The sequence below is a fragment of the Petaurus breviceps genome, unplaced genomic scaffold (assembly GCF_028583685.1).
Source record: "Petaurus breviceps papuanus isolate PSGF00001 unplaced genomic scaffold, PetGlider_PUasm1.0 688, whole genome shotgun sequence".
Lineage (NCBI taxonomy): Eukaryota > Metazoa > Chordata > Mammalia > Diprotodontia > Petauridae > Petaurus > Petaurus breviceps.
Window position 1 is genome coordinate 14163061 of NW_027186457.1, and position 25957 is coordinate 14189017.

At 40.7% G+C, this 25957-nt stretch overlaps 1 long non-coding RNA gene across 1 annotated transcript; it reads left to right on the forward strand.

The window, feature by feature from the left end:
- Positions 1-16052: 16052 nt before the first annotated feature.
- LOC138174263 (uncharacterized) lies at positions 16053-25409 on the forward strand. The gene is made up of 3 exons (XR_011171653.1): positions 16053-16648; positions 17952-18039; positions 25169-25409. It is a non-coding gene; the product is annotated as an uncharacterized lncRNA (long non-coding RNA).
- Positions 25410-25957: the final 548 nt, after the last annotated feature.

A 25957-nucleotide genomic window follows, 5' to 3' on the forward strand; every position in this document is an offset into this window, starting at 1 on the left:
ACCTTCTTGCTAATTTATAGTCTTAGAGAGTTGTCTGGGGGTGTTAAAAAGGTAAGTGGCTTAAAGTACCCAGGATCACATAGCCACAAGGTGAACTTGATGTCACCAAATCCAGATTCTAATCTTGGTTTTGGTGATTTTTTTTCCCTTTGTGACCCTAGGTAGGTCACTTAACCTTTTTGGGTCATCAGTTTCCTCATCTGTAAAAGTTGGACTAGATGACCTTGAAGGTACTTTCTATTTCTTAGATTTAGCATCCTGTGGTCATGTGAATTAAATATTCATCATCAAGACCTCTGTGGAAATCCTACTCTGATGTCTCATCATGGCAGGAAGCTAACTAACTTGCAATAAATAAGAGACATTTCAATAAGCATTTCTCGAGTGCCTACTATGTGCCCTTATTCTAAATTCTGAGATACATAAAGAGGCAAAAGACAGTCCCTCTACCCAGGGAAGGGAAACTCACTACCCTGCGGGGTTATTTAATTTAATATTTAAATATTAAATTTAAGTTAACATAATTTTGATATGTTAGTTTAATTTAGTTTATTTTTGGACTGTGTTTGTGATTTTGTTGGCATAGGGAATCCCCACTGAGGCAACTCCCTCTGTTTATTCAGATTAGTACTTGCTGTGCACTTTACAGTTTTTTGAGAGTTACCCAGGGAGGTTTAGTGACTTGTCTATAGTCACACAGCATGAGTTAGAGGTGAGACCTGAACCCAGGTCTCTTGGAGGCCTCTTTTCTACTACCCCATGCTGCCTTTCCCATTCTAGTTTTTAAAAACAGTTCTAGTTATTAGTTCTTTTTGATCAAATTCAAAGCTGCTTTATAATTGTACAAATTTGTGAAATTTCATGACCAAACACCCCTTATTCCTCTTCCCACTCAATTTGACAGAATATTTAAAGAAATGGAATTCTACCAACATGGCTGGATGCCAGTTAACTGCAGAGTGAAGGTGTTCCTTTGCTGGGTTAACTTGAACAGCCTTCCCTTAGATACAACCCTATGTAAGGATTTTACATCACCAATGGAGGTTGGGGGAGTCATAAATACTTAGGGGGCCCATGAAAATGTAAAGATTTGGAATGGAGGCTGGGTTTCCCTGAATGGGACAAATGTTCCGGTGAGCTTGGCTGTGGAGGAAGGTGTGTGGGCCCTTCACATTTTAGCTCCCTTCCTGTTGGGTATGAAATCAAACTGTGTGACTTACCCTGACAGCCCTTTAATCTTTGATGGTGCCTCTAGAACAGCTGTTGTCAAACTGGCTGATGAGATAAACAAGGAAGAGATGTTCATCCAGCTCTGTCGTGCTGGAGAAACCTGCAGCCCCTGGTTGCTGTGTCATGAGTGATGGACCAGAAGCACCCGACTGTGCAGAGAGAGAGAGAGATGCACGAGGGGCCTGCTTCCAAAGACACAGGCACAGCTCTCTCTGTTCTGCTTTGTGCTCGCCCAAGCATTTCCCCGAGCTCAAAGGACTGCAGTTTTTCTCAGGGGATTGCTGACACTTCAGTAGCTTCTGCAACCTTGACAAATGGCCCCCCAAATGCATTGGCCAGAAATGAGAAAGGATGGGGTCTTGGGGGCATGTAGAAACTGGCCCATGCTTCAGTGTTCTATCCACTGCAGGTGGTCGTGACCAGCAGGCAGACACCTTAGCAATGGCTTTCCAGGGGTTCTGAGTCAAGCTATGGTAACCCAAATGACCAATTCCACCTTCTGTCCAATCATTGTACCGTTATAGTCTCATTATTTTGAGTGCTGGAGGCTCAGTGACCTTTGAAACCCTTTTAAAGTTTATGTGCCTCAAGGAGGGGCATTTTATTTGCGTTAGTAAATTAAATAAAATTTAAAAAGTAATTAAATAAGTAAATTAAATAATTGTCATTAGTAAATTTTCTGATATTAGTAAATATCTCAAGGTAATGATTATTGGGAATGGAGTTCAGTAGAGGTATTGTGTATGTGCTTGTCTAGTATATGTGTTTGTAAGTGAGTGAAAAGTGATCCAGGATGAGGGAGATATTGGGAGAGTTCCAGGAAGTAGAAACAGGCCAAATAGGGGAGAAAAGAGGTCACAAAAGATAAACTGTGCTTTCCTCTTCCCTCCTTCCTTCCTTCCTTCCTTCCTTCCTTCCTTCCTTCCTTCCTTCCTTCCTTCCTTCCTTCCTTCCTTCCTCCCTCCCTCCCTCCTTCCTTCTTTCCTTCCTCCCTCCCTCCCTCCTTCCTTCTTTCTTTCCTCCCTCCCTCCCTCCCTCCCTCCCTCCCTTCCTCCCTTCCTCCCTTTCTTCCTTCCTTCCTTCCTTCCTTCCTTCCATTTTTTTCCTAGGGCCAAGCTATTCAGGAAGATCCAATTTTTCGACAGGAAGTTTAACAGACTTAGAAGCTCCTGTGCCCTAATATGTAAGCCAACTTGTTGAGAAAAGATGTCTCTACCGAGTAGATGGTTTTATTGGTTATAGATGTTTGTTCTCCTGGTTGACAGGAGAAGAATTAGTTGGTGTGTGTGTGTATGTGTGGTAGAAGGGATAAGGAGGAAATAAGATGTTAGATATCTTCTAATATTTGAATGATTGACATGTAAAAGAGATGTCCTGTGGGTCTGTGCTACTCCAGAGAGCAGAATTAGGAGGGGATAGAAGTTACAGGGAGGCAGCTACAGCTCAATACAAGTCCTTCCAAATAATTTTTTTAAAAGATGTTTTTTTCATTTTGAACTTAAATACAAAAAAGGGAACATTTCTATACATACAGCATGAAAAAAAACCATGAATTTCCATTACAGTTTACTTAAAAAAAAAAACTATGTAAAAAACATTGCACATAATTTTCAAGGCTATCCTGATTTTCTGTGCTCCTAAGTTTTCTTTCATTTTCTGCTGTGTACTTTTTGTTTTTTTCCTCCTACCTTCTTCACCCCACCCTAAAGAAGGCTACCATTAGACACAAATGTATGTGTATACACACATTCATGTATACATACATACATATGTTATATATGTAAAACCATACTATACATACTTCTATTTGTTAGTTCTTTCTCTGGATGTGGATAGAACATTTTCCTCCATAGGTACTTTGTAGTTTGTTTGAGTATTTCTAATATTCCAAATGACTTAGTTGTTCAAAGTTGTTCTTAGAACAATACTTCTTTTACTGTGTCCAATGTTCTCTTGGTTCTGCTCATTTCACTCTTTATTTCATGCAAGTCTTTTGATGTTTTTCTAAAATCAACCAGCTTATCATTTCTTATAGCACAGTAGTATTCCATCATAGTTATATACCACAGCTTGTTTAGCTGTTCCCCAGTTGATGGGCATCCCCTTAATTTTCAATTCTTTGCCACCACAAAGAGAGCTGCTATAAATACTTTAGAACATATAAGTCCTTTTCCTTTTCCCAAATCACTTTGAGAAAGAGACCTAATAGTGGTATTGCTAGGCCAAAGGGTATTTGTTCTTTTTTGGTTTTAGTACTCTTTGGGCATAATTCCAAATTGTAAGATCAGTTCCCAGTTTCACCAACAATGAGTTAGTGTCCTAAATTTTCCACATGCCCACCGACATTTGTCACTTTCCCCTTTTATCATTTTAGCCAATATGATAGGTGTTGATGATGTCTCAAAGTTGTTTTGATTCGCTTTTCTATAATCAGTAAGTAGAGGATTTTTGTATGACTATATGTAGTTTTGATTTCTTCATCAAAAAACTGTTTTTAATCCTTTGACCATTTATCAAATAAGGAATGACTTGTATTCTTACAAATTTGACTTTTAAAAATATATTTGAGATATGAGATATGAGAAACTATCTCTAAAATTTTCCTCCCAATTTACTGTTTTCCTTCTAATCTTGGCTACATCAGTTCTTCCTAACAGTCTGAATTGTTCTACAGATCAGAGGTTTAGGGATGGAAGACACTTTATTGGTCACCTAATACAACACTTCTTAAACTGTGGGTCTCAACCCCATGTAGCAATAGTAAAATGTTTCTGAACATGCAACAATAAAAAATTAATTTAAAATAAAATGTATAATGAATCTGAGGTGTTTCTGGCCCCACTTGCCCATGTTGCATTGTGCAATTTCACTGCAGCTTTGTTTCTGAACACAAAGCATACACACTTTGCAACTGTACATGCCCTCAAACCATGTAACCCAACCTGCTGAAACAAGAAAAGGGGTAGCAAGTGGAATAAAAAATGTAAGAAGCCCCGATCTAATCCAATCCCTTCATTTTATAGCTGAGGAAAATGACCCCCAGAAAAGTAATGTCACCAACCCAACTTCATGCAGTGGTAGGAGACAGGGTCAGGATTTGAACTAAGATCCCCTTGACTCTAAAACCAGTTAACCTCTCATAATACCACTTTGCATCAGATATGGAGCCCCTCATCTGGGGCTTCAAGCACAGCCTAGCGGGCCACTGACTAGAAATGCTATAGAAGGCACCCCTGTTCCCAGTAGGAGCTGGATTGGGTGACTTCCTATTCTTGACATTTTGGGATTCTCACCGTCGGCCTGCTCCAAGGCCCCTCGAACATGAGCTTAGCTCTACTGACTTTTGCTGACAAGCTGGCCTGGGAATGTGAGATGAAGAATGACTCATAATGTTACGTAAGACAATGGGGTGGGGGGTGGAGTATGAACACAGACCAGTTTTTGTAGAGTGACTTCTTTTCACGTTAAAGTCAATTTGAATCAAGCCCTTTGCTCTGCTTCAGACCTTGGATAGCAAGCTCATGCACCTACATTTAGCTTAGCATTGAATGAAGATGAATGGCTTCCAGAAGGCTGTTGGCCCGGGGACAGAGGCCTCACCTTGAGGAAGCTAAGTTGTAAATGTCTGTAAAAAGGTTTTTTTCCCCTAAAGAAGCAAATAAACTTTGGGGAGTTAGTTGTACCACTTCCAGGAGGCACATTCAGAGCTCTGTGGGCCCTTTGAAAGTCCTGGCTTCTTAAAAATCCAAGAGGCAAGGGATTTGCTTTGGAAGCCTGAATCCTCTCCCTGTTTTTGGTTCTTTTTTAAATGTCACTTCTTTCTGTTTATTGTGCCACATAGACTCCTGCTTGAGTTATTTTCATTCTCTAATGTCATTTTTCCCTATCCCAGAAGTAGGACTGTCTGGGCAGTGGTAATGACTTAGACAGAGGACTAAACAGCTGATTGCCAGCCATAGCTGACAGGCCTAGGTATCTTGGAGTATTCTGGGCCAGCTGCTTTCCTGGTAGACTCACAGCTTGCTGTGCCTGTGCAAAGAGACGCTTTCTTTCAGGGTGATGTTTCCTGACATCTTTGACCCAGCCTTCCAGTGACAGGAACCAATAAGGGATTGCAGCATCATCCTAAAACACCAATCATCCAGTATTTAGCTAGACCCCAAACACACGTCTGTCACCTTGGAGCCATAATGAATGGGTCTGACTCCATAGGAAGTGACCCAATCCAGCAGATCCCCTAACCACCCTCTCACTTGAATAATGCAATCACAGTTCATCTGGAAGGGTGACCTGTCAACAGGATGTCAGATTGAACGAATGAATGAAAAAGCATTTATAAAATGCTTACTGTGTGGCAAACAGTGAGGTAGGCAATAGTGATAGAAATATAAAGAGGATAGTTCCTGCTCTCAGGGAGTTCACATTTTAGTTAGGGGAGGGAACACACCTAAGACACACGTATTTCCCTTAATAATCTGTTCAGATTATCTCTGCTATTGGAGAGGGGGTGATATGGGCAGAGCAGATAATCAGAAGACAGGATCTAAAAGTTATCTAGATTGTATTCTGGGATAGACTTCTTTTGAATAGGGTTTGGGCTCGATATTCTTGAAATCCATAATATTTCGAAGAAAATAATGACAGGCTTCTGTGGCCAGCACTTTAGAGGGAGAGCGCCGACCCCCTACTAAAGTACAAATATCTTCTTTAACAGGGTCAGGAAACTAGCTTATGGGCCAATTCTGGCCTGCTGCCTATCTTTATATGACTTGGTGATCTAAGAATGGCTTTTACATACTTAAATAAAGTTTAATTGTATTTAAACATGTAAAAACTATTCTTAGCTGTCTGGCTATACAAAAATAGGCTCTGGATGTTGGAACCTGGGCTGTAGTTTACTGCTTTCATGGCATCTATGCCCAATGATCTCCCAGGCTTGCTTGAAGACACCCTCTGGGAAGTTAGCTGTCCACCTTTTGTAGAGTGATGCTTTGAGAAGTTCACTGGAACTGGAGTCAGGGAATCTGAGTTCAAATCCTGGTTTGGTGAAGAGATAATTTTGGAGAAGTAGAACTGTAAGAGACCTTCTAGTTTTACTGTCTCATTTTATGTGGTTTAGTCACTTTTCAGTCATTTCTGACACTTCAGGATCTCGTCTGGGGTTTTCTTGGCAGAGATATTGGAGAGGTTTGCCTTTTCTTTCTCTAGCTCATTTTACAGATGAGGAAACTGAGGCAAACAGGGTCATATAGCTAGTAAGTATCTGGGGCTAGATTTGAACTCATGGAGAAGAGTCTTCATAAAGTCAAGAATTCCTGGCACTCTATCCACTGTGCATGTAGCTGTCCTGTCTCATTTTATAGATGAGGAAAATGAGGCTTAGAATAGTCCAAGATCACAGAAAATGACAGAGACTGTATTTGGATCCAGACCCTTTGATTCTGGCCCACCTGCTGGTGGAAAGAACCCTGGATTTGGAGTCAGAATCCTTGGGTTCAGATCCTGACTCTGCCATCTGCTTCCTGTGCAATCTCAGACAAGTCACTTCTCTCTGCGGCTTAGTTCTCTCATCTCTAAAGGAATAGACTCCAACATCCATATTAGCTCTAAATTCCACAATCCAGAAAGGAGCCGCCTGGCCATGGGAATGTCAGCTCCTTGGGTTCAGGGATGGGTTCTGACTTGCTTTGAGCGCAGTGCCTGGCACACAGTGGGTGCTCAATAAATGCCCACTGGCTGGCTGAGTTTATATGCTATCCTTGCTTATTCTTTGTGGCTTACACATTTATTGTAGATTTTACTGTACTTTTTACATTTCTAGGTTAACTGAATGTTTAGATTTGAAGGGACTTTCCTAATTCTTGAGCTAGCTTGGGAAGAAGGAACTTTAAACTTCCTCTCTCTGTTTTATTTCCAGTTGCTGCAGAGCCTTTGTCTATATGCAGAGTCAAAATAAACCAGGGAGGTTGGTGCAAAGCAGTTATAATTGAGAGGGAGCTGGTATAGTGGAATGAATATTGGCTCTGGGACTGCAGGTATTGGTGTGAATTTTCCTGTTACTATTACAGTCACTTTGCTCCTCTGGGCTTCTCTCTCCTCACTGGTCAACTTCAGATGGTTGGATTAGACATCCTCCAAAGTTGCTTCTAGCTCCAAATATATGATTTTACGAGCCCTCTGCACGAGGACTTTAAGATTTGTCAGTTTGCTTTCTCTGGAGATAGTTCAGATCTGACTCTATCAGGTATGATTTAATTCAACAAACATAAACATAGGTTAAGTGACTTAGCCAAGATCACACAGCAAATCCATCTGAAAGCTCAGCCAGGGACACACCTGCCAAGGAGTATTTTTAAAAATTCAATTTTTTTCCTCCACAAAGATCCATATCCCCATCATTGACCTGGTTAGATTTATTAAGAGATTCTGTTGCCTGGATGAGCACATTTCTAGTCAATGCTTTGCTGCAAAAGCACGTCTCCTGTCCCCTCCCACTCATTATGACTCCATGACTCAGCAATCATGCTACAGAAAGAGAATCTGTATTCCTGCCCCAAATCGGTTCCATAGCCTGGGATCCTGGAGCTGCATCAGTTTAGAAGGGTAAATTACACTGAAGAATGCACTCACCAGACACAGGATAAAACTGGAGACCTGATAAAGTTTCCAATCTACTGTTTGATGAAACAAAGTCAGGAGTCATTATTTTCTCCTGACAATGGGCTGCACTTAGTTAAGTGCTTACGTCTAGTTCCATTTACATGGCTGTCAATGACTACTTTCCCTCCATGAGAAGCTCTAAAAGGGAATGAAGAGGCAGTGTAATATAGCAGAATGAGCATGAGATTTGGACTCCAAGACCCAGGTTCCAATCCTGGCTTTCTTTATCTTCTATCTTTGCGACTTTGGGGAAATCACGTTTCAGTTGCCTCATCCATAAAATCAGGAGATAGTGTTTATAACCCTAATATCTGTTCCCTAGAGGCTTGAAAATCAACCCGCTACCTGGTTATATTCTTATACTACCTATGTTACTGTTATAAACCTTAAAAAAAAAGCAACTATAGAAATGTTAGTTATTATTTCCGTAAAATGTTAACTATGAAACTAATTAAGTTAATTAACTAACTTAACTAGTTTAAAATAAAGAAAAGATTGTTGTTGAGTTATTTCAGTCGTGTCTGACTCTCCATGGCCTCATTTGGGGTTTTCTTGGCAAAGATACTAGAATGATTTGCATTTCTTTCTCCAGCTAATTTTATAGATGTGGAAATTGAGGCAAACAGGGTTAAATGACTTGCCCAGGGTCACACAGCTAGTAAGCATCTGAGGCTGGATTTGAACTCACAAAGATGAGTTTTCCTAGTTTTAATCCCAGTGCTCTATTTACTACACCACCTAGTTGCCCTGTAAGGGAAGAATATGGTTGCCAAATAATAAAGAAAAACAGACTCCTGGTTTTGGGGTAAGACAAAATGAATTGAAATCCCACATCCAATGCTTACTATCCAAAAGACTTTGGATAATTCCTTTGTACTATCCAGGTTTCAATTTCCTTATTTGTAAAATTAGGGATTTGGACCAGAAACCTCTGAGGTTTTCCCTTCTAGATCTATGATTATAAGATGGTCTTTTCATTTAATTTTCTTCTGAAGATGGGTTCTATTTAGTTCTGTGTTAATGTCTGGCTCCATCTACATGGCTGTCAGAACCAAAATCTTGTATCGGATGAAGATTTGAGAATCACGGAGAGTCACAGAAATTCGAGAACAGTCCAATCCTTTCATTTTATAATACAGAGACAGAACCTTAGAAAGGTGAAGAATCTTGCCCAGGGTCATTGAGAGGCAGATCTGGGAAAGCCCCAGGTTTTTTAACTCCTATGACAGTGTCTTTTCTACAGTTCCACATAGATCCTCAAAACCAAAGAGTCTTCTTATTCAAGCTGAATGTGACAGGTTCAAATCTATTTGATAATCACATCTGTTCAAATTCAATTGCTCCCCAAATGTGGACAGTGCGTTCAGAGGAGTACACTTGAAAACTATGGAGGATAATGACCTTAGGGACAGAATTCAGAAATAAAAAATCATTCATTATTTCTGCTCTAATAGAGAAGAGATACTAGATTCTGTCCTTCATAGTGGCAAATGTGAGTAATAGACTCTATCTGTAACCTTGATTACTGGTGGCTGCCAAGTTGACTGCCCATCAGGGTCAAATAAATGTGAACCTCATGTCCTTGTCAGCTCAGGATTTACATGAACTATTGGGACTAACAGCCAGGTAGTAGAGTTGGCAGAGTGCTGCGTGTGAAATCAAGAAGTCTTGAATTTGAATCCTACCTCAGACATTTACTAGTTATGTCACTTTCAGCAAGTCAGTTTCCAGGTCTCATTTTCATCATCTGTAAAATGAAGGAATTGGATTTGATGGCCCCTAATGTCTCTTCCATATCTAAAACTATATAATCTTGTGATAATGTTGGAAATAACCTTAACTGGCTTAAGCCCCAACCCAAGACAATCTGGGAATCTCTAACATCATCTAAACTCTGTACCTTACTTGTAGACCAAAGGCTATGCACTTTAAAAGCAAAATACTTTTTTTTCTAAAACAATTAGGAAAGGATAGGAGAACACATCTTAATGCCCATTTCTAAATGAGAATCAATGAATCATTAATTCCTACTGGAATATTTTGGGAAAACAGTTTCACCAAGAATCATGCCTCTGAAATGGATATTAATGGAAGCATTAACAAGGTGGGTATAGCACTTAACAGTGGCATTTTTGTTAACTTGAAGGTTAACATTTTTGTTAACTTGAAAGTAATAGCTGTTTCTTAGATTCCATGTAAAAATCTGGGAAATAATCTTCTAAAACTTCTAAGACTCAAATAGAAATGGGCCACTAATCCAGACATAAGGATCCCTGAAGGATATTTATTGATTTAGTTTTACATTGTCGTGTTATCTATGTTTCACTGTATTTTTATTTGTTTTGTTAAATATTTCTCAATTACATTTTAATCTGTCTTGGGCTGCACTCAAAACTGTTGTACCTCCACTCTAAAAGACCTATATTAAGATAGAGGAAAAAGTCTGGCAAAGTTAATGGTATCACAGGAATGATGTTGGCCAACCCTGCCCATGAATCTTCACTCAGAGTGTCCCTTGATCTTAGCTCCTCTCTACGACTCAGGTCTTTTCTCTCTTCATTTGTGGGATCTCTGTTTATTCTCAGACATTGGCAAGCAATCTACTCTACTGCTGACCTCTTTTCTTGTGCCAGGCATCAGCATGCTTATGTAAAGGGAGTGGCCCAGTAAGGCTTTAGCAAAAATTAAAGATCTGCAAAGGCAAAAAACAAACAAAACTCAAAACCAAAACACTCTCACACTTTAAAAAAATAAGTTTTTATTGATATTTCCCGTTTCTTACATTACTAGAGTTATCCCAAATATCTTTCTCCCTCCCTTTCTTATATGACAAATAGTTTTGGGGTTTTTTAGAGGAAAAAGAAAATGGTACTACTGATCGATACATTGAAAAAGTCTAGAAACATGCAATGTACGACACATGTAAACTTCCCGCTTCCATGAATGGATAGATTTGGGTGTATCTTTTGATGTCTCTTTATTCGAGTCCCACTTGATCGTAATAATTTTGCTACATTTACTCTTGATTTCTTGGTGTATAGTTACTGTAGCAGTTGTTGTTTATATTATTTTCCTGACTTTACTTATTTCACACTGCATCAGTTCATATGGCTCATTCCATGCTTCTCTATATTCATCACGTCATTTCTTACAGCACAGTAATATTCCATTGCATTCATATGCCACAGTCTGTTTAGCTGTTCCTTAACTGATGCTTAACTATTTTGTTTCCAATTCTTAGCTATCACAGAAAGTACTGCTATAAATATTTTGGAGCATATATGAACTTTTTCCTTTTTGATGACTTCCTTGGGGTATAAGCCCAATAATGAATCTCTGGTCCAAAGGAAATGGACATTTTAGTCACTTTATTTGCATAATTCCAAATTGCTTTCCAAAATGGTTATGTGATTTCATAGCTTTACCAACAATATATTAATGTGCCTATCCTTTCACAATCTCTCCAACATTGATTATTTCCATTTTTTGGTCATTTTTACCAATTTAAAGGGTGTGATGTGAAAAAAAGACAGGTCCTTTTTTTTTTTTACTTTTTGGAGGGGGGAGGGTAGGGCAATTGGGGTTAAATGACTTGCCCAAGGTCACACTGCTAGTTTGTGTGTGTGTGTGTGTGAAGTGTCTGAGGTCAGATCTGAACCCAGGTTCTCCTGACTCTAGGGCTGGTGCTCTACTCACTGTGCCACCTAGCTGCCCAAAAGACAGGTCTTTAAAGGTAAATTGGAAAGCCTTCAGATGAAAAATAGACGTTCTCCACCCTAGAAAGGGTCCAAAGTATGGAAGTGTGAATCTTAAGGTTAAGAAGAAACTAATGAGACAATGAATGTGCTTCCAAAGCACAAACAATATTCATTTCTTTGTCCTCACCCCTTATCTACATATGATTCTAAAAGGAGTATGGGAAGTGAAAATGACTGAACTGAAACTAATTACCCTAAGGAATGACTTAAAGAAGGACATGCCTTTTGAATGAGGAAGAATTTGTTTCTCCTCTCCTGCCTGGGGGTGACAAAGCAGGGTTATCCCTACTTACACTGAGAGTATTAATAGCCACACACAGGAGAGCTGAGGCTCTGAGGGAGTCAAAGGGAAGAAGCTTCTGCCAGTTCTAAGTTTAAGGTTGATGCTATTGCAGAAAGAACTTTGTAGCACTCCAGATGAAAAAAAAAAAGCACTCCAACTAAAGACGCATAGTGCTTCCCAGCCCAGTCTGTGGGGGGAGGTAGGAAAAAGACCATAGCTGTCCACTGAAGAGTGAGCTCAGTAGACTAGAGGACTGACCCAGACATGCCTTGAGAAGAACACAGTGTCTGAGCAAGCTGCCCAGTCCAGTCCAGCAGCAGCAGAGCTGGGTGAGGAGAGACCACAGCCAGATATCTGCTGGAGCCAGCCTCACTAGGCAATATATCATACCTTAGGAATGTAGGCCATTTGAGCTGCTGGTCCTGCTGAGACATTGCCCCTTGTGAAGAGCCAGAATAACTGAACACTAGAGTGAACTCTGTGAGAACCCTCTAGAAAGGGAGAAAGGGCATCAAGGCCCTGTAATATTAGAGTTGTGAGTTGCCTTGGCCATGCTTGTCTGCTATGAATGTGCTGCATTGTACATCGTAAAGTGCTATTGCACTTTAAATTCATGCTCACTCCTTCCTTCTCTTGGACTCTGGGGGGGACCTTTGAGGGGGTGCCCCTGATGTTTGAGGGAAGCACTTTGTCACTAATATCCTTGCTATGCCATTTTAAAAAACATCTCTGCTAAAGAACCCAGTCTACTGTCTGATTAAGGGGAAACACACTGATGGGGACCCATGCTGTAGTGTTTAGGAGGAGAGCCACCCAGAGTTACCCCTAGTACACTGGTAGTAGGAATAGCCACACTTCTGGAGATCCAGCCAGTTAGGGGTGGTGGTGTTGGGTGAGTGAACCCCACAGGTAAGGATTACATTACTTTTCCATGCTGCTCCCCTTCTCCTTCCAGCTTAGAAGTCTTTACTGCTCTTCTGATGCAATCACCCTGCCATGCCCTATACTCTCTTTTATTCTCTTGATTTGATCACCCAGCTCCTTGCACACAGTCTCTCAAGAAATGGAATCCTGATTAGCTGTGCTTGTGCGTGATACTCAGGGCCCTGAAAAGTGTAGAGTTGCCTTGGTGTGGCCCCTGTTACAAATGGTTGATTTCTTTTGTGTGTTTGTATGTGGGGAGGTGGGGGAAGGGAGAAGGAGAAAAGGACTTCTTTTTATGCAAAATGTTTTGTCTTAGAACCTGCTCTTTCTTATTTTAGACCTTCCATCCTGTTTCAGTTTGTGTCAAAAGTTGAAGGGGCTAAGTCAGTGATGGAAATAATTAAGCTGTTACCTAGCACTGTGGGACATCTGCTCCCTAGTGGTTCCTGAACCACTGTCAGAGCAGCAGATGAATGGGGAACCAGAAAGCACTGTATTTACTGCCCACAAAGAGAGCTGCAGCATCATGGACCCGGCACTGTGCGTCTGATACATTTGTCCGCATGGCCTCAGTCAGAAATGAAAATTTGGAAATCACAGGCTTCAAAGTCAATAATCAACCATCAAAGCTCTCCAGAGTCTTTACAAAGCATTTGTTCCAATAAGAAAAAAAAATTCTCCCTACAGTCCCTAGTGCTGTTCAATTTCTTCAAGGGGAAAAGTGAATGTCACAAGACTCAAGTGTGACAAAGGTTTACATCGGTATCACTTATTAACAGAAGTTGCTGAATTATCTAGGGGAAGGGGGCTCAGCCTCCAAACACCTGCTTAGGTAAGGAGGTGGAAGTGTCATTAAGGAGGGCAAGCACTTGGACATGTTGAAAGGCCCAACTCCAGCCCCAATTCCATGTCTAAAACCTGCTCTGGTAGTCAGAGCCCTTCATGACCTGTCTCCTTTCTACCTTTCCAGTCTACTTATACTATATCCTCCTCCATGTATGCTACAGATCCTCAACTTCTGGCTGTTCCTTGTACCCCATGCTCTACCCCCCATGTATGTGTATATGTATATGCACATACATATATACATGTATGTATATGTGTGCATGTACACACAATATACATATGCATGTGGTGTGCATATATCTATATCTCTATATTTATGTATCTTCATATACATAATTGTTTGCATGCTGTCTTCATGAGAATATGAGCTCCTTGAGGGCAGGGAACGTATTTTTGTTTTTCTTTGTTTCCCAGAAAACAGAGCCTGATGCCCAGTGACGGCTTAATAAATGCTTGCTGACTGACTGACCTTCTTGAGAAAATAAACAGAAGTGGAAACAACAACATGAACTTGGCACAGATAAACAAATGAATTCACTAATGCCATAAAGTGATTCTTTTGACCCTGGACCTTAGGTCTCAATTGTGAAATAGGCAGAATTAACTTCCCCAGATTCAGTTTGCTGAAAAACAAGATAATGGAATGGTAAATACCCTGGGGGTCTTTCATGTAGGGGACCTGGTTTGAATCCTTGCTCTGATCCTTAAGTAGCAATAGGACCTTGGGAAAAATGTCTGATCATGAGCTTCTACCATCTATCTTATGAGGTTGCTAGGAGAAAAAGGCTTTGTAAAATGCTAAAGAAATGTGTAGAGGTCTTGTCATTTAGTGTCCTCTTATCTTCTCTTTCTGTGTTCCTCTCCCTTCTCCAGGTACCTAGATTCCTAAACCAAGATTTCACTTCACTGACTTGTGAATCTAATCTAATTAGAGATTTTCTTCAGAGTTTGAGGCTGGGAGGTTGGGGGAGGACTCTGTGTTTTGTAGCATAACTATCCCTTATGGCGGCTCCTAAAACATGACCCAACTGAGATTTCCAAGGAATATATTTTAAAAGGAACGATGATCGAGCCTCTGAGTGCTTGGATGAATAAACATAGAAATCAAAATGTGCTCTGTCGTAGAATAGGCAAATGAAAGTTTCTTTATCAGTAGTGGTTTTAGTGAGATTCAAATAAACAAGAGGAAAATGAGAATAGGTCAGACCAAGTCAAGAATCCAGGTCTATTATTCAGACACACACATGACCATAGAAGCACCCAGACTGTCACATCATGAGGAGTTGTGTTAAAATGCAAATTCATGAGGAACAAGCAATTGAAACTTGCTGAGACGGTTCTTAATTAAGCAAGCGGTCACATTCCTGGCTTTTTGGTTAGAACTGAAAAGGGGTGGTAGGAAGTCAGTTCTAAAAGGCAAACTTGGTAGTGGCTGGTTTCAAAGAGCAAGTGGACTCTTTGTGCAAGCAGATGGCAGGAGTGGATGAGCTGAACCCTGCTTTTGCCTGCTTAGGGGGCGCAGCCCAAAGGAAAGAGGTTAACTAGTGGGGGCAGATTGGGAAAGAAAAACTTGGAGTGGTAGCTCTCATTTTAACAAAGTGAAATGGCAACACTTTCTTATGTGTGATGGAGGCCCTTCTCCAACCCATGCTTAAGAGCTCAGGAGAGAGCAGGAGAGGGAGGAAATGCAACCATTTACTGTTCCTCTGCCCTATGACCTCTGAATGACCATGCTATTTAAGAAGACCAGAAAATGGCAGTTTTACTAAGACAACTTTGGTTCTCTAGGAATTTCCTTTAAAAACTCTAGGTAAACTAAGAATAATTTTCTTTTTAAAAATAATTTTATTGACATTTTTATGTCAGCACTTACATAGTTCTTTAAAGTTTGTTATATGCATATATGTGTATATATATCTATTTCTTAGGTTCTGTTCACTTCACTTTGCATCAGTTTTCCTATGCTTTTACAAATTCTTAATATCTTACATAACAGTAATATTCCTTTATATTCATGTACCATAATCTGTCTAGCCATTCCCCACTTAGTTGTCATCTACCTTGTTTCCTGTTCAAGAAGCATTTTCAAATACCCCGGTTTTATCTCATATCAAGGCCAGTTTTTATCTTCTAAAGGTTAGCATTATTAATTCCAAGTTTTATCCTAGAAAGTATTAGGTTAAAGAATCCAGGGGAAAGGAGAGAGGCAAACTTTATTGTCCACCCTTAAGGGCATGGGAAAGGTATTGGATAATTGGAGAATTGTGGGAAAATAAATGACTCCTTTAGGAAACTCTTCAAAAACAAAAGAACTGATGGAATCCTAAAGTCAGAGATGATTTTCACTTGTAGATCAGAGTCAGCTGCCGGGCCATAGATGGATGAGGAAGAAGGAACCGATCAGTTTCTATAGCTGCCTTGGTGATGTCTTCCAATGGGTACCATTCCATAAGAGTGTCTCAGAAAAGGGAAAAAACAGCACACTCTGCATAGAAAGAAAAAAAGAACCAGGACTGGCCAGGGCAGCTGTTTCATGAGAAGAAAAAAGGAGCGTAATTACTGCTGCCTCTTTCTTCATACTTAATTACTTGAAAAAAGGGATGAAAGCTGGGAAAATAAGCTGAAGGCAGACTGCCGCCTTCACTCAATTCGAAGAGACCTTTGGCCCTCAACTCCACTGAAGCCAAGCACAGCTGTCATTAATCATCTCTTCAGCCGACCAGAGAGGAGACAGCCATCCCTCCCTGGAAGGGGGGATTTGAAGGGAAAAGTTAAGATCCATTGGAAAATTTCTCTTGAGTTAACTGTGATTCCCAGAGCATTTGATCTAGGGGCTTGAAGAAGACATGTTCCATTTGGGACAGGCTGCCCCCTAAAACACCTGGGATTGTCACCCACAGCACTGACTCATTGCCACAAATGTGTTCCCAGCCCCAGTCCCAAACAGGTAAGCATGGGGAGAAGACTCGAGTGAGCAGTTTAACCCTGGTAGGGGCTGGAGGGTGCTCACTGATTTCTTTCTAGTAGGCATTTCTGTGGCTCAGGGGTCTGTGCTGAGATGAAAGGAAAAGACACAAAGAGAGAGTTTTAATAGGAAGAGGGGAGCAATCAGCTCAAATGTCCAGATACTGAGGTTGCAAAGCCTGTGAGGGAATGCAAGATAAATTCTGAGAGCGGATCCAAAGGGGGTGCATTGTTGTGAAGGCTGAAAATAAATCTCCCGTCTAGTGAGGCTCTGGGGAGGGTAGCTGGAGTGGTAGGCGGGAACTAGCAGTGATGGGGGCTCTAGGGGCCTCTGCTTACCACAGCTCCAAGGGCTGAGTGCATGTTTATTTTAATGAGAGGAGGAACAAGGAGAGTGACAGAAAGCAGGCTCTTCTCCTCTAGGAATCTCTGCTAACATGGAGAAATAATGATTTTGTTCTCTAAAGAGAAAATTACCAGACAGAATAAGGGGAGGCCTGGGATCCCAAGATTTAGAGCTAGGAGGAATCTTAGTAATTCCCTTAGTCCAAACCTTTCATTTCAGATGAGGAAATTGAGCCTCCCCCCCCCCCCCCAAATGAAATGTCTTGTCTAATGTCACATAGATTGTGAGTGGCAGAGTTGGCTGATGCACCAAAGAATACCCAGTCCAACACATTTTGCCCTGCACCATGTTTCTTGGTTATTGTCTTGTGTCAAGGATCATTGACCTATTCGTGGTCACCTAGTCTACTCCTCCCCACCCCCATTTTATAAATGAGTGTTACAGGAATGTAAATTTTTAAGATCTTCCCTGCCCCTAAGTTAAGTGCACCTGGAGCCTGTGGTGGGAGGCTTGTTTTTCAGGAACACCCAAACCTTGGTGCTTTGTGATTGGGCAGTGGGTCAAGAGGGTTGTTACATTCTCTGAGCCAGAAGAAGGCTATATAAACCCTGATGGGAGGCTTTGTTTTGGGGCTCACTTTGAGAAGCTGTGATTTGACCAGAGGAGACTCTGGGCAGCCATTGAGAACCCCCCCCCCCCCCCCCGCTTTGAAAACCCAGATGTTGATGCTTCCCTCTTTGGTAACTGGGATTAGGTATGGATGTATGTAACGGTAGGACAGTTTGGAAGCCTGTCTGCTGAAATATTCTTGTAATTTATGCTTGTAACCTCTTTATCCTCTGAAGTTCGGGGTGCTGACCTTTTCCTCCTGAACTAGGTAAACGATATATGTTTGATTGATTAAAAACTTGTTAACCCATTTTGATTTGCTTTCCTTTAGAAAAGCAGATCTAAGAACCTGTCTTGGCAGCCACCCTGGGGATGCTGGGGTGCTTGACGCTACAATGAGGAACCTGAAGCCATTCAAGGTGAGGTGACAGGTCACACAGGTGACAGAACCAGGAGTTCTTCTGGTTCCAAATTTGGTGTTCTTTCCTCTGTGCCAAAATAGTATCTAGTCAAGTGACTCATTCATCAACTTCCTCTCCTGTAAATTGAGGGGGTTGGCCTAGACATCTCTTCCAGTTCTAGGTCTATGGTCCCATGCAGAATAAAGTCATTATTTCTTCATATTAGTAACAATTACTGAAAAACAAGGAATTTCTACCTGTCACTCTCCTTCCCTCCTCCTTCCTTGAAGTGAAAAAAACCTGCTTGAGAGAGCTCCTTCAGTAAAAGCTAGAGCAGGTGAGCTAGTTGGCAATAGAATTCCAGGTCTGGTGTCAGCAAGATTCATCTTCCCAAGTTCAAATCCAGCCTCAGACACTTACTAGCTGTGTGACTCCAGGCAAGTCACTTGCCCTATTTACCTCAGTTTCCTCATCTGTAAAATTAATGGGAGAAGGAAATGGTAAACCACTCCAGTATCTTTGTGAAGAAAACTCCAAATGGGGACACAAGGAGTTGGATGCCACTGAAAAATGACTGCAAAAAGAAAGAGTGGGTGAGTCTTGCAATAACAAGGTCTACCTTCAACCCAGATGAAATGGAAAAGACATCTGGGATGTTATTATGGACTGACCTGAGTAGATATCTAATCCTAACCCTAAATTAGAGCTGGAGGGAATACCAGTACAGATGAGATCATAGATCCATTGGGGTATTAATTATTATTGCTGTCATTGTTCTTATCCTAAAAGGTTGTTGGGTCTGAGTGACTTTGCTACTGATTTAAAAAAAAAAACAAACTTGAAAGATTACTCTTAGGAGCATAGGATTTAGAATTGGAAGTAACCTTGAAAGTGACTTAGTCCAACTTTTTAATATACAGATTAGAAAACTCATAGGAGAAAAGAAGAAAAGGAAAGAAAGAAGAAAAGAAGGAAGGAAGGAAGGAAGATAGAGGGAAGGAAGGAAGAAAGAGAGGGAAGGAAGAAAGAAAGAGGGAAGGAAGGAAGAAAGATAGAGGGAAGGAAGATAGAGGGAAGAAAGGAAGGAAGATAGAGGGGAGAAAGGAAGGAAGGAAATAAGGAAGGAAGGAAGGATGGAAAAAAGCCCATAGGCTCATAAAGGGAAGAAACTCTAGAACTAGTGTTTTTCTTTGTTTTGATGAAGCACCTCTTTGAAAGGCAGCTTGGCATAGTGGAAAGAATGTTGCACTTGGAATCAGGAGGGACTTGGGTTCAAATTGTTGCTTCTGACATTTATTAGCTGTATAATCATTTAAGAATCACTTGAAGAGTCTCTCTTTGCCCATTTGTAAAATGGGGATAACAATGCCTGTAGTGCCTACAGTATAGGTTTTTGTGAAGCTTAAATGAGATAATGTATGTAAAATGACAATCCATCAATCAACAAGTATTTATTAATATTAATTGTTACTAATATAATTTATTTTTAATTAACATTATGACTTACTACGTACCGGACATTGGGATAAAAAGACACAGCTGAAAATAGTTTCTGTCCTTAAGAAGCTAGTGTGGTGCAGGGAATTCGGAGTCTTGAAGGAGTGGCATTTACATCTTTTCCCTCCCAAGTCTGGGCCCCAGTTTCCTTATCTTTAAGATATAGAGGTTAGACTATTTGGCTTCTCAGCTTTCTTCCAGCCCTAAATTTATCTATACTCTTGTGATCCTAAGTGGTTTGTAAATCTTAAAACAGGACACAAATATCAGCTGTTATAATCTGTCAATAGTGGACTTTTGGATAATTTATGTTTATTTAGGGCTGAACCTCGATGAAATTAGGGAAACAGATGGAGTTTGTCTCGATCTGCTGACTCTCTCCTTTCAAACCTGCTTCTCCTCACTCTAGGGTTTCTAGAGTCTCTGGAACCCTTCTCTCAGCCCTTAGATGAGCATTGCAGTTGCCTTGGCCTGCCTTAGTTAGCTGGGATCCCTCCTCATCCTCCGACTGGTATCCATCACTGCCCTTTCTTTATCCTTGCAGAATGTTCTATCCTATTTCCTCCTTAGGGTCTTTCCCTGTGTCAGAGCTAGCTAACTTAATAAATCAACCTGTATCAACAGGGTAATCCCACCTGACTAGGAGGGCAAGGACCCAGTCTTCCTCACCTTCCAATCCTTGGCTGGTTTATGTGGCTCACAGTGAGTGCACCTTCTATGTCTGTGGAATGAATTCCAAATACTGTGCTGGGTGCTGGGGAAACAATGGCAAAAAAGAAGGGATAATTCAGAAAGGAAGAGAACAAAAGACCCTTCTATCCATTTTGGGTGGGATGGGGGTATTCACTGTGGCCTTCTGTAAAGAAAGACTGGTTTTCCTTATCTCACTCATGATTCTCATAAGGGATGGGTCAGAGAGAGAGTGTGGAATTTTAGGGCAGGTAAGAGGAGAGGATGGAACCAAGCTGGGTCAGTGTGGGTGGAGAAGATATTCCTGAAGGTGAATAGGGTCTTATGGTGTCTTTGGATCACACTGAGTAGATATTGGCCTTCCACACAATTATTTAAGGGAAACTCCACCTTTCCATGTACTTGAAAGAATACATTCTGAGCTTACGAAGGACAAAAAGATTATTGGACTGTATACTGGGAAAACTAGATTCTGATGCAGCATTCTATCAACTCTCGTCTCACTTTTCTGCTGAGATAGCAAGGGTGATCAATGCCCAACCAAGCAAACTGCTAACTGGAACTAGGGGATGAAATTGGATGGGGAAAACCTGGAGTCGTGACTTCCTGTTGAGCTGATAGTTCAGAGTAAGTAGTTGTAAATAGATGCTACCACCATTTCTAATATTCACTGGTAGCAGTTCTTTTTTTTTTCTTTTGTCTTTTTGGAGGGGGGGGGTAGGCAGGGCAATTAGGGTTAAGTGACTTGCCCAAGGTCACACAGTTAGTAAGTGTTCAGTGTCTGAACGCCAGGGTTGGTGCTCTATTTACTGTGCCACCTAGCTGCCCCCACTGGTAGCAATTTTTAAAACAGCTTAGTCTTTATAGAATGTTTTAAGGGTTGCAAAGCACTTATCTCATTTGATCCTCATGTCAGCTCTGTGCTGTAGGTGCAGTTATTATCCCCATTTTAAAGATGAGGAAATTGACACTGATTAGGTGATTTGCACTGGTCTTATGGGTAGTTAGTAGTTGAAGCAGGATTCAAATTCGGGTCTTCTGGTTTCAAAACCCTGAATCTATCCATTATATCTATAGTTGCCTCATTAAACAAACAACTAGCTGCTTCATTGGAACCCTGCCTGGTCATTTCCCATGTTTATTTTCCTTTTCTTTACACTTTTCATTGAAGCAATGAGACTGTTAGGACAGAGCTAAGAATGGTGTGCATTGTGATGTGGTGAGGGGAGAGAGGGTGCCTGACTGTGTAAATATAGGACCAAACATTGGGTCTCTCTCTATGTATGTGCATGTATGCCATCAGACTTTATATGTGTATCAGTGTATTTGACCAGGCATTGTATACTGACATGTGCCTATGTGATCAGACACTACTGTGTTTAGTGGAAAAAAAACAAATATCCTCAGAATTCATGAAAGGGGTCATTGGGTCTAATTAGCCCTTAGTAATTCAAAGAAGGGGTACAATACAATGGAAAGAACCTGGACTTAGAAGATCTGGATTTAAATTCTGCCTCTCATGCTTACTTTCTGTGTTGATATTTCCTCTCTCCGGGACTCAGTTTCCTCATCTGTAAAATGAGCTGGTTGGATTAGATTAGGACTCTTTCATCCAGGATCCTAAACCACAAATTATCAAAGGAGATGATTGTCACTCCCCCCAACACCTCTCTGATTCCCACAGTCAGATGAGGTCAACCTCTTTCGAAGGTCTCAGTCTTAACTTCAACCTGTGGGAAACAAAAACAAAACAGAAGACCACCCTCCAACTTTAGAGACTTTGATAAAACGTGAAATGTGTGAGAACCGTCTTGCAGATGTCTCAGATTTCTGGGGAGCCAAGAAGCAGTTTCTCCATAGGAGGAAGATCTGCTGAAGAAAAGACATCTGTTGGCAGAATGCCACTTTTTTGATGTCTGCTGTTCTTTAAATTCTCAGGCCCTGGCTGGCCCACCCACCTTTTACCCTGGGTGATTCTATCACATGTGGTGAAAACTGAGCAACCATTATTAACCCCTCTTTATGTGTGTGTGTGTGTGTGTGAGAGAGAGAGAGACAGAGAGAGAGAGAGAGAGAGAGGCAGACAGATGAGTACAGAGAGTAAAGGTTTGGATTGCGACTCAGTGGAAAGAACACTGGCTGTGTTCTGGGTTCAAATTCTGCCCCCCATTCTCTTTTTTTTGGAGGGCAATTGGGGTTAAATGACTTGCCCAAGGTCACACAGCTATTTTTTTTTGTGTTAAGTGTCTGAGGCCAGTTCTGAACCCAGGTCCTTCTGACTCCAGGGCTGGTGCTCTATTCACTGCGCCACCTAGCTGCCCCTGATGCCTCCCATTCTTGCTATTGGTTTGACCTGGGAAAAGTCACTTACCCTCCATGAGCCTCAGTTTTCTTATCTGTTAAATAATGGAGTTGTATCAGATGAAGTCTAAGATCCCCCCTGAATCTAGACCTGTGATTCTCTGATTAATTTTCACAAAATCCCCCGGCTATGCTGCATTTTGTAGCCTCTAAATTGGCAGGCGGGCTGCAGGGAGATTTCTACTCTTTAAAATACAGTTGTTGTTTTTAGTCATGTCTGACTCTCTGTGACCCCATTTGGGGTTTTCTTGGCAAAGACATAGCAGTGGTTGCCATTTCCTTCTCCTGCTTATTTTACAGATGAAGAAACCGAAGCAAACAGAGGTAAGTGACTTACTCAGGATCACAAAGCTGGTAAGTGTCCAAGGCCAGATTTACACTCCCATCTTTCTAACTCGAGGCCTGGTACTCTATCCACTTTGTCACCTAGCTGCAATCTGTGTGCTGATTTCATTGAAACTCTGCTGCTGTCTGAACCTGGTTAAATGGAAAAATCACTAGCTTTGTAGTCAAAGGACCTGGGTTTGAATTATGGTCCTGCTACTTACTATGTGAGCTTGGGTGAATCTTTTAAAAATTTTACTATATTCCAGGTATGCTGTTAAACCCTGGGGTTACAGCAAAAAAGAAAATAAAAAACAAAACAAAAACCAGTCATTTTCTTCAAGAAGCTTATATCCTATGGTGGATTTTACTGTTCTAGTGACTATAACCTTAAACTTTCTGGGTTTTAGTTTCCTCATCTATAAAATGAGAGGAATGGTCTAAAAGAACTCTGCAGCCACAGGATTAGATATAGAATTACAAAGTGCAGAGGCAGCTAGGTGGCACAGTGAGTAGAGCACCGGCCCTAAAGTCAGGAGGACCTGAGTTCAAATCCAGCCTTAGACACTTGACACACATACTAGCCATGTGACTTTGGGTGAATCACTTAACCCCAATTGCTCTCCAAAAAAAAAAAAAAGAATTATGAAGTTCTCCATGCGCCATCTGGTCTCACTCCATTTTATAGATGAGAAAGTTGTGCCCAAGGTCACACAGGCAGCAGGTAGTAGAATCAAGAATCAAGACTCCACTCAAAGCATATAAATTTAATATTGATATTGGTTTGTTGTCTCTGGTTTCTTTCAGTGAAAGTTGTTTCCTTGTTTATCTCTTTGTATGTTGTGAATTTTTGTTTTTGCTTTGAGCATAATTGTAACTACTGCTTTTTTTTTTTTGGATACACCTGATGCATAGTGAATTTTGCTTCAGTTTTCAATTCTTTTTCATTTTATTGGATCATTTAAGCTATTGACATTTAAAGTTATGAGAGTCAGGTTTAATTTTTCCTCCATTTGTCTCTAATATTTCTTTTCCCCCCTGAATTAGGATATTTTTTCTTCTTCCTTTTTAAATACAGTACTTTGTCTAGGCAGTGATTTTTGCTTAATATGCTTTAAGGTAAACCTAGTCCCAAAAGTTTTATTCCTTTCACCTCAAAGATTCTTCCCTCTCTTCACCCCTCCATTTGTCACTCTTTTCTAATTTTAGAGTTTTGTTTAACTTATTAATTCCTTTTACTTTCTTCCTCTTGTCTAGTTATATAATTCTTACCCCCTTTCTTCCCCTCCCCAGCTCAAGTAAATTTACTCAGTTGAGTAAATTCCCCTTTTCTCTCCTGCCCTTTCACTTATTTCATTTGTTAGTTTTTTTCATTTTCTGTGCCTTTTTCTAATAATGTTTTCTCTTCCTCATTCTCTTGAGTATTTCCCCTTTCTTTCTATTCTAGACTTATTCTTTCACTTATTTATTATGACACACATATTTGTTCCTTTTTTATTTTCTGCATTCCTCATGGAATTAAAGCTTCTAAGATACCTGCTTTGACTTGCCTATTTTAAACAGTTTCTATGTTACTGCCTTGTATGTTTTGCTTCTGTCTCCCTTTTCCATAATGCCTCAGTCTTAGAGGTATCAAGACTTGCATTAGATAGATGGAAGTATTGATCCATGGCAAGGATGTTCTTATTTCCATGATTGTACAATTCATTATTCTGTCTCCCACGATTTCCTCCCCCATTTGTCATGCAAATTTGTTTCTGTATCCATGCCCTCCTGCCCTTCTAGATATCAGTTGCCCCAGAAATTGATTCCTCTTTTCCTAAGGCAGGATGCCATCAATGGATAGTACACACGACATTCACAGAGGTAGTGGTCTCTCCAAGCATCAATATTTTTGCTGATTATATCCATTGTAAAGTCTTATCTCCCATTATATATAATCTCTCCTCTAATGGAAGTTTCCTTTAGTGGGATAACCTACCACCACAGAGTCAAGATGTCCCCCTTTCACTCTCCCTGTTTCCATCCCTTCCCTTGTTGCCTCACCCTTCCTCCTGTACTCTTCTTTCTGAGAAGCTATTGTTTAATGAATGTTTTTTTTTCCTTTCTCCTTCTACTTTCTCCTCTTCCCTTCCCCCCCCCCCCCCCACCCATAGTTATTTATTTTGCTACTTGTACCTTTCTTGGTTAATGTATTTGTTTACCTTTTTAGCATTTCTGCTGTCTGGGGTGTTTCCAAAGTGAATAATCTGCTCACATCTGACTTTCTTTGTAGTATCTGGGGCAGCTTGGTGGCAAAATGGAAAGAACCCTGTGTCAGAAAAACCTGAGTTCAAATCTAACTGGAGACACTTACTGTGTGATCCTGGACAATTCACTTCACATCAGTTTTCTCACATCTATATTCCAGGATTGTTGTGAGGATAAAATGACAAAATAATTGTAAAGTGCCTGGCAAATGTTCGCTATTGTTTTTATTATTAGCACTGTTTTATATGTCTCTTTGAATCCAAATGCCCCATACTTTGCTTGAGTTTTCTAGAGGTTTAGAGTAATTTTCTGGTTAGGCTTTGCCAATCTTATGACATCTTCCAAATGTGATATTTGCTTCCACAGAGTAGGGTTGATTCTTGGGACCCTGCCCCTCTGATGACCTAAAATTCTGACTTTGGTTTCTAAGTCCATTGTTTATATTTTCAAATGGCCTTCCAAGCAAGCCACTGTGTTTACTCATATTGTATCTCCTGAGATTAGCACAGTGCTGAGCATTCGGTAAGTGACTAATAAGTGCTTGTTGATTGAGTGATCTGATATCTTTATGTCCTAGTCATACCAGTGCTGAATGATGCTGTTTCTGCCTCTTCTCCTGTGAATTTCATTGATGGTAATATGGAAGTCTATTTATACCCACCATGCATCTTTCCATTGCCCTTTGGGTCACTGGCAATTTTTTTATTCTTCTGCAATCATGCTGTTTCATGATTTGCAGCCGAATAGCATCACTGGGAGAATATTCGTGTTGAAAAGATGAGCTCTGGTGGCAATGAGCAGCTTGAGATTGTTG